Source organism: Triticum urartu, chromosome 6, assembly GCF_003073215.2.
Source record: "Triticum urartu cultivar G1812 chromosome 6, Tu2.1, whole genome shotgun sequence".
NCBI classification, from domain to species: domain Eukaryota; kingdom Viridiplantae; phylum Streptophyta; class Magnoliopsida; order Poales; family Poaceae; genus Triticum; species Triticum urartu.
This window is the reverse complement of record NC_053027.1, coordinates 236,979,762-236,987,617: the sequence shown is the minus strand read 5'-3', so window position 1 is coordinate 236,987,617 and position 7,856 is coordinate 236,979,762.

Here is a 7,856-nt window from a genome sequence, read left to right as displayed (position 1 = left end):
TAGCCGCGTAAATGAGCCGCCCATTTAAGGGGACGAGGATTTAGATCCAAACCACACCTTCTCCCCTTCACGAGTGTTCATCAGAGTGCATCCGACAAAGGTCCATACCACCATGGCCAGCCATCGCAACTCCTCCTTTCGCCCTTCCAGCCCTCAGCCTGGATATTGGGAGAGATGCTCCATCCCGCATAGCGAGCTAGTGACGCTCCAGACCAAGGGATTTCTCCCTCCGGGCTATATGGTCCCGGTTCGAGCCGGTCTTGCCATCTATAATGGCGGAGAGCAAGCAGAGAGTGCCCCTAATACCTCCAAAGGAGAGCGGGTATGCCTCGTCCCTTATTTAATAAGAGGGCTCGGATTTCCAATCCATCCATTTCTCCAGGGGCTCCTGGAGTTCTATGGCCTCCAGCTACACAATCTTACGCCTGCCTCCGTATTGCATATCGCGGGCTTCGTAGCCCTCTGCGAGCTATTTTTGGGTGTTGAGGCTCATTTCGGGCTGTGGAAAGAGCTATTCTGCCTTGTGCCCCGTTCTCAGAAGGGGTCGATATATCAAGTGGGCGGAGCCAAAGTGTGGCGCATCGCCAGGACCGGATATCTGCCTGGAACCCCAAAGAAGGCGTTCGAGGACTGGCCTTCAGAATGGTTTTACATAGAGGACGTCCCGCTGCCGGATCCTGTCCGGATCGGCCTCCCTGAGTTCGACAGTGCTCCACTAAAGAAGTGCCTAAGCTGGCGTCCACGGAGCCCTCAGAGGGAAAGTGACAAGGACGTCCGTTACCTGATGGGCCGGATAAGATTGTTAGCTCATTCCGGACTGACCATGATCGGGGTCATGGCCGCATGCATCATGCGAGGGGTGCAGCCGCTACAGTACAGAGGCCACCCCATGTGGGATTTCAACGGGGAGGACGATGCCACCCGCTACGGCCGTAAGGGACCGGATTTGGCTGCGGCCCTAACAAAGACCTTGTCCGCTTTGTACAAGGGAGAAGAGGAGGAATTTCTCCGCGTCAACCCACAGGGTGGATTTTCTATGTACAATCCCCCAAGCTGGGTAAGTGGTTTACTTGCCCATCCGTTTTATATTCCCATTGTTAAGTATTCAGTCTAATGACTTTAACGCAGGAACTGCGCTAGGCTGTTAAAGAAATAAACAGCCCTCCTCCAGAACCCGAGGACCCAGGACGGACGGTCCCTCGACCCGGCCTCTCAAGAGGATCCGGACTTATCTGTGGAGCTGATTGATGGAGTGTTCCATCAATTGAGCAAGGACAACGCCTTGGTGGCCATTACGGCCGATTACCCAGGGCTAATCCCGGCCTCCCAGGTAACTGAGATTGAAGTCCCAGTACCCCGAATAGGGGTCCGCCCTCTCGTGTTTTCAGTTTCCTGATTACAAACTTTGCAGGGGAGGTTTTTGAGACGGGAGGCCGAACCTGCGGCGACAAGCCAACGAGGGGCCGCAGGGCCCCGTGGGCAGAAAAGAGGTGCAGTCCGGACCGAGGCGTCAGCGCAAAGGTATGGCGCGCCCCCTTATCCCAGGTGTTATACCTTCAAGGCATATTAACACTCGTGCTCTCTTCAGGACAAAGAGACCTCGCCGGACTATATCCGGAGAGGCTGCCAATCGCGCCTCCACCAGCCAGGCTCCAAACAAAGCCTGGTCCGGAGGCGGAGGCGAACACAAGGCGCACACCGGACGCTCCTCCGACGGAGGATGTGGACAGGTTGTCTGCCACCAACTCTGAGGTGGAGAGTGCCATGAACCACAGGCATCGTCGGACAATTCTTCGCGACGCTTGTTTCTCCCGAGAGGCATTAGATGCCTTCAATTCGGGAGATGCGTACCTCCGTGCCGCTCAAAATGGTCTAGCCAGAGCCACGGAGCAATATGTAAAAGACATACGGGTAAGAAAATTTTGGTAATTATATATATATACCAGTAGCCCCCGAGACTTGAAACAGTTAGAATAACTGATTTAAGGATCATTTGTTATGCAAGTTCTTACAGAAAAGAATTCCCTACTGTCCCAGGAGCTGGAAGAGTGCAAAGCCCAACTTGAGGCCGCACTAGCCACGGCAGGGGAGCCCAAGGAGACCCCCTCTGGTAATATACACTTCGAAAGGTAAGTATTTTGTGAAGCACAACATGGGTGCGAATCTGAAAAATGAAATTGCAGATGGCGCTGGATTGAGTCCGGAAAGGCAACAACTCCTACGCCAGCTGAAGGCTAGGGAGAAGGTGCTGACAAAGGTGAGGCGGGAGAAGAACGATCTCCAAGATGCCAACACCAAGCTGGGCGTCGACCTGAAAGATGTTCGTGCCCAGCTGTCAGACTCCGTTAAGGAGAATCAGCGGCTTCGGCGCGGCATATTTAGTAAGTGCTTGAACAAACCTTTGAAAAAAAGTTCGGCGGGGAAGTCGACTAACAGAGTAATGTCTGTAGGTGTGCTAACAGGTCGTCCTGCAGAGGAGATGCCCGGTTCTATGGGTGACCTTCTTCCCGAGCTCCCGCAACTGCTCGAGCGAGTTCGGTAGGCGATGCAAGGCGTCGCCCAGGCCTTGTGGCCATCCATCTCCATGCCCGAAGGTCTTGGAGAGCTTGCAGAGAAGCTAAAGGGAGCACGGCGGCGCCTTCTATTGTGGAAGATATCGGCCTGCCGTCAAGGCGCTAGGGAGGCCTGGGCCATGGTGAAGACGCGGTACACAAAGGCTAACCCCAACCACATGGCCAAGGTCGGTCCTGTGGGTCCTGATGGGAAGGAGATCCCTGTAAGCTTAGTATATGGCCAAGTAGAATTGGCCGCAAAGTATTCCCAGGAGGACTGTAAATTAGATAGCCTGTTAGATGGTATTGAAGAGGAATACAAGCAGTCAGAATGACTATGTAATTTAATTGACATTTATAATGCCTTCTAGCCGGATTGTAGATCGTTTGTCATGGCCGACCTTTTCGCTTCAGCCTCGGGACCTGACGGTCCGGAGTGTGTCCGAATTCCCATGTGGTTATATAAGAACCGGGGAATGCATGGAGACCAGGCGTAGGGGTCATTAGTGCGTGAACAGACAAGTGCCCGACTAGTTATGTTATATTACATGGTTAGTAAGAAACATCTTCCAGGGAGAATAGTTCCTTTAGGGGTTCCTTTCCCTGGGAGGCATGCCCTAAAGTGCATGCCCATTCTGCGAAAAAGACGCGGGAAAAAGCATCTGGGGGCGCGTAAATAAATAAGTGAAAAGATCATCTTTTAGGTCACCGACCGAATATTCCCTTAAGAACGCTAGCTTTCGGCTTCACCCAGTCTGAGGTACACATCCAGCTGACCCGACAGTAACAATCGCAGAGGTGCTCCCTTTACCGCCTAGCCAAATAATCGGGAACGCAGGGGTAAGCACAGGAGCCAGGCAACCCAGCTTGGCCAAAACTGAAGTCATATCGATGCATATAATGGTGAAATAAAAGGTACATGCGGAAGTGTAACACATGTGTTGGGCATGAAGCCCGTATAAATAAGCTTCTGTTAAAAGAAGCCCCCAGGTTTAATTAGTGCGAATAGCACGTCATTTGATGAGCCTTTAAAGGCTATAAAAGAAAGGAAGGGGAGAAGGAGAGAAATTTAAGACAGACAGTATATAAAAAATGGACAGAGGAAGGAGATGAACACAGAGTCCGGTGCTAGGCATAGAATCTTCGGAGACGGGTTGCGTTCCATGAGTTCGGCTCGAGTCGGTTATCCGATGCATCTCGCAGGCGGTACGCTCCACCAGTCAGGACTTGGTCAATTATGAAGGGACCTTCCCACTTGGGCTTGAGTTTGTCCTTTTTCTTGTCCGGCAGGCGTAGAACTAATTCGCCAACGTTGTAATTTTTGGCTCGTACTTCTCTGCTTTGGTATCTTCGAGCCTGCTATTGATAGAATGCGGAATGGGCTTTCGCCACATCACGCTCCTCCTCCAATGCGTCCAAACTGTCCTACCGATCGAGCTCGGCTTCTCTTTCTTCATACATGCGCACTCGAGGTGAGTCATGAATTATGTCGCAAGGCAAAACTGCCTCTGCACCGTACACCATAAAGAATGGTGTGTATCCGGTGGTGCGATTCGGCGTGGTCTGCAGCCCCCAGAGTACGGAGTCGAGCTCCTCTACCCAGTGCGTGTTAGATTCCTTGAGGGACCGCACTAATCTAGGTTTGATGCCGCTCATGATAAGACCATTTGCACGTTCGACCTGGCCATTAGTTTGTGGGTGATAGATGGAAGCATAATCGAGCTTGATGCCCATGTTTTTGCACCAGAGTTTTACCTCGTCGGCCGTAAAGTTCGTGTCGTTATCAGTGATGATGCTGTGGGGGACGCCGTAACGGTGTACAACCCCGGATATAAAGTCTATCACCGGTCCGGATTCGGCCGTCTTAACAGGCTTGGCTTCTATCCATTTGGTGAACTTATCCACCATGACCAGTAAGTATTTTTGCTTGTGGGTTCCGCCTTTAAGGGGTCCAACCATGTCAAGCCCCCAGACCGCGAAGGGCCAAGTGATGGGGATAGTTTGGAGGGCGGTGGGTGACATATGGCTTTGGTTTGCAAAGAGCTGGCAACTGACGCATCATTGGACTAAGTCCTGGGCGTCTGCCCGGGCCGTCGGCCAATAAAAGCCTGTACGGAAGGCCTTGCTTACAAGGGACCGAGCTGCAGCGTGATGACCGCTGAGTCTGGCATGAATTTCAGCCAGGAGGTTCCGCCCTTCCTCTTCGGAGATGCACCTTTGAAGGACTCCGGTAGTGCTTTTCTTATAAAGCTCTCCCTCGTGGACTTTGTAGGCTTTGGATCGCCGCACTATGCAGCGTGCCTCATTTTGGTCCTCGAGGAGTTCCTGCCTAGTAAGGTAGGCGAGGAATGGTTCTGTCCACGGGGCGATGACGGCCATTATTACGTGGGCTGAAGGTGTTATTTTGTTGGCAGAGCCTCCGATTGTGTCAGAATGTTCGGTGTCAGGCAGTGCGGTTGGGTCCGGGCTGTTATTGTTCGGCTCCCCTTCCCATACTACGGATGGCTTGAACAACCTTTCCAAGAAGATGTTGGGGGGACTACATCGCGTTTTGCGCCGATGCGTGCCAGGACATCTGCCGCCTGATTATTTTCCCGGGCTATATGGTGAAATTGAAGCCCTTCGAACCGAGCTGACATTTTTAGGACGGTGTTGCGGTAAGCTGCCATTTTTGGATCCTTGGCATCTAAGTCTCCATTTATTTGGGATATTGTGAGGTTCGAGTCCCCGCACACCTCTAGGCGTTGAATGCCCATGGATACTGCCATCCGGAGACCATGTAAAAGGTCCTCATATTCGGCTGCATTGTTGGAGTCTGTGTACATAATCTGGAGTACATATTGAACTGTGTCTCCTGTGGGGGATGTCAAAACGACGCCAGCCCCTAATCCGGCCAACATCTTGGAGCCGTCGAAATGCATGATCCAATTTGAATATGTGCCGTACTCTTTAGGGAGTTCGGCCTCCGTCCATTCTGCGACGAAGTCGGCCAAAACTTGCGACTTGATGGCTCGCCGTGGCTTATAAGTTATGTCGAACAGGAGAGCTCAATGGCCCATTTTGCAATCTGGCCCATTGCGTCACGGTTGTTTATAATATCGTTAAGTGGTACTTCCGAGGCTACTGTTATTGAACACTCTTGAAAGTAGTGTCGTAGCTTCCGGGATGCCATGAATACCGCGTAAGCAATCTTTTGATAATGCGGGTACCATGATTTGCACGGAGTGAGGACAGTGGACACATAATAGACCGGCTTTTGAAGGGGGAATTTGTGTCCGTCCGTTTCTCGTTCGACGACGAGCACTGCGCTTACAACCTGATGTGTTGCTGCAATGTACAATAGCATTGGTTCGCCAATGTTTGACGCGGCCAGGACTAGGTTTGTTGCCAATATGGCTTTTATTTCATCGAGTCCGGCCGTGGCTGCATCCGTCCATTCAAAGTGTTTGGTGCGCCGAAGGAGGCGGTAGAGGGGTAGGGCCTTTTCTCCCAAACGGGAGATAAAGCGGCTTAGAGCCGCCACGCATCCGGTTAACTTTTGTATTTGTTTGAGGTCCTTTGGGATATCCAATTGTGACAGAGCTTGGATCTTGGCTGGATTTGCTTGAATTCCTCTACCGGATACAATGAAGCACAAGAGCTTTCTGGTTGGGACGCCAAAAACGCATTTTTCCGAGTTGAGCTTGATGTCGTATGTTCGGAGGTTATCAAATGTGAGCCTCAAGTCGTCTACTAGAGATTCAACATGTCTTGTTTTGACGACCACATCATCTACATATGCCTCCACTGTTTTGCCGATCTGGTTTGCCAGACATGTCTGAATCATGCGCTGATATGTTGCGCCGACGTTTTTGAGCCCGAAGGGCATTGTGTTGAAGCAGAATGGGCTATATGGTGTGATAAATGCCGTTGCGGCTTGGTCTGATTCTGCCATCTTGATTTGATGGTAGCCGGAATATGCGTCGAGGAAACACAACGAATCGTGTCCTGCGGTAGCATCGATAATTTGATCGATGCGGGGGAGGGGGAAGGGATCCTTTGGGCAAGCCTTGTTAAGGTCTTTAAAATCAACGCACAGGCGCCAGGATTTGTCCTTCTTTGGTACCATCACCAGGTTTGCTAGCCAGTCCGGATGTTTTATATCTCTGATGAATTTGGCCTCCAATAGCTTTGCTAGCTCCTCTCCCATGGCCTGTCTCTTAGGTTCGGAAAAATGCCGAAGAGCTTGTTTGACAGGTTTGAATCCTTTTAGGATATTTAAGCTGTGCTCGGCCAGCCTGCGTGGGATTCCTGGCATATCTGAAGGGTGCCAGGCGAAAATGTCCCAATTCTCTCATAGGAACTCTCGCAGTGCGGCGTCTACATCAGGGTTTAACTGTGCCCCGATAGAAGCTGTTTTATTGGGGTCCGTTGGATGGACCTGGAATTTGACTATTTCATCCGCCGGTTTAAAGGAGGTGGACTTGGATCTTTTGTCGAGTACCACATCGTCCCTATTCACCATGGAGCGCAGCGCAGTCAGTTCCTCAGCCGCTAGGGCTTCAGATAGTGCCTCGAGGGCCAGTGCGGCTGTCTTGTTTTCGGCGCGGAGTGCTATGTCCGGATCACTAGCGAGAGTGATGATCCCGTTAGGGCCGGGCATCTTGAGCTTCATGTACCCATAATGGGGTATTGCTTGGAAGATTGCAAATGCTTCCCACCCTAGCAGAGCGTGATAACTGCTGCTGAACGGAGCCACACGGAACGTGACCTCTTCGGACCTGTAATTATCCGGCGTGACGAACACCACATCTAGTGTGATTTTTCCTATACAACGCGCTTCCCGACTGGGGATTATTCCTCTAAAGGTTGTGCTGCTTCGCTCAATGCGGTTCCAGTCTATTTTCATTTTTTGAAGGGTTTCCTCATAAATGAGGTTCAATCCGCTGCCACCGTCCATGAGTACCTTGGTAAGACGAAAGCCGTCCACTATTGGACTAAGGACCAATGCGGCTGGTGCTCGGGCTGTTCGGAATTTAGGTTCATCACTGGCGTTAAAGGTAATAGCCGTGTCACTCCATGGGTTTATTGTTGCTACTTGGTAGACTTCGGCAAGGCTGCGGAGTGTCCTTTTTTGCATATTATTTGATGCGAAAGTCTCGAAGACTGTTAGTACCGTATTGGTGTCTCTGGGGTGGCTTTCTGTGGCCTCCGGAATTAGGAGATCTTCGCCAATTTTGGCCACCTGCCGGAGTATCCAACATGCTCTAAGGCTGTGAGTTGGTGTGGCGTCCTCTGCACTGTGAATTTTACAGGGTCCATTAA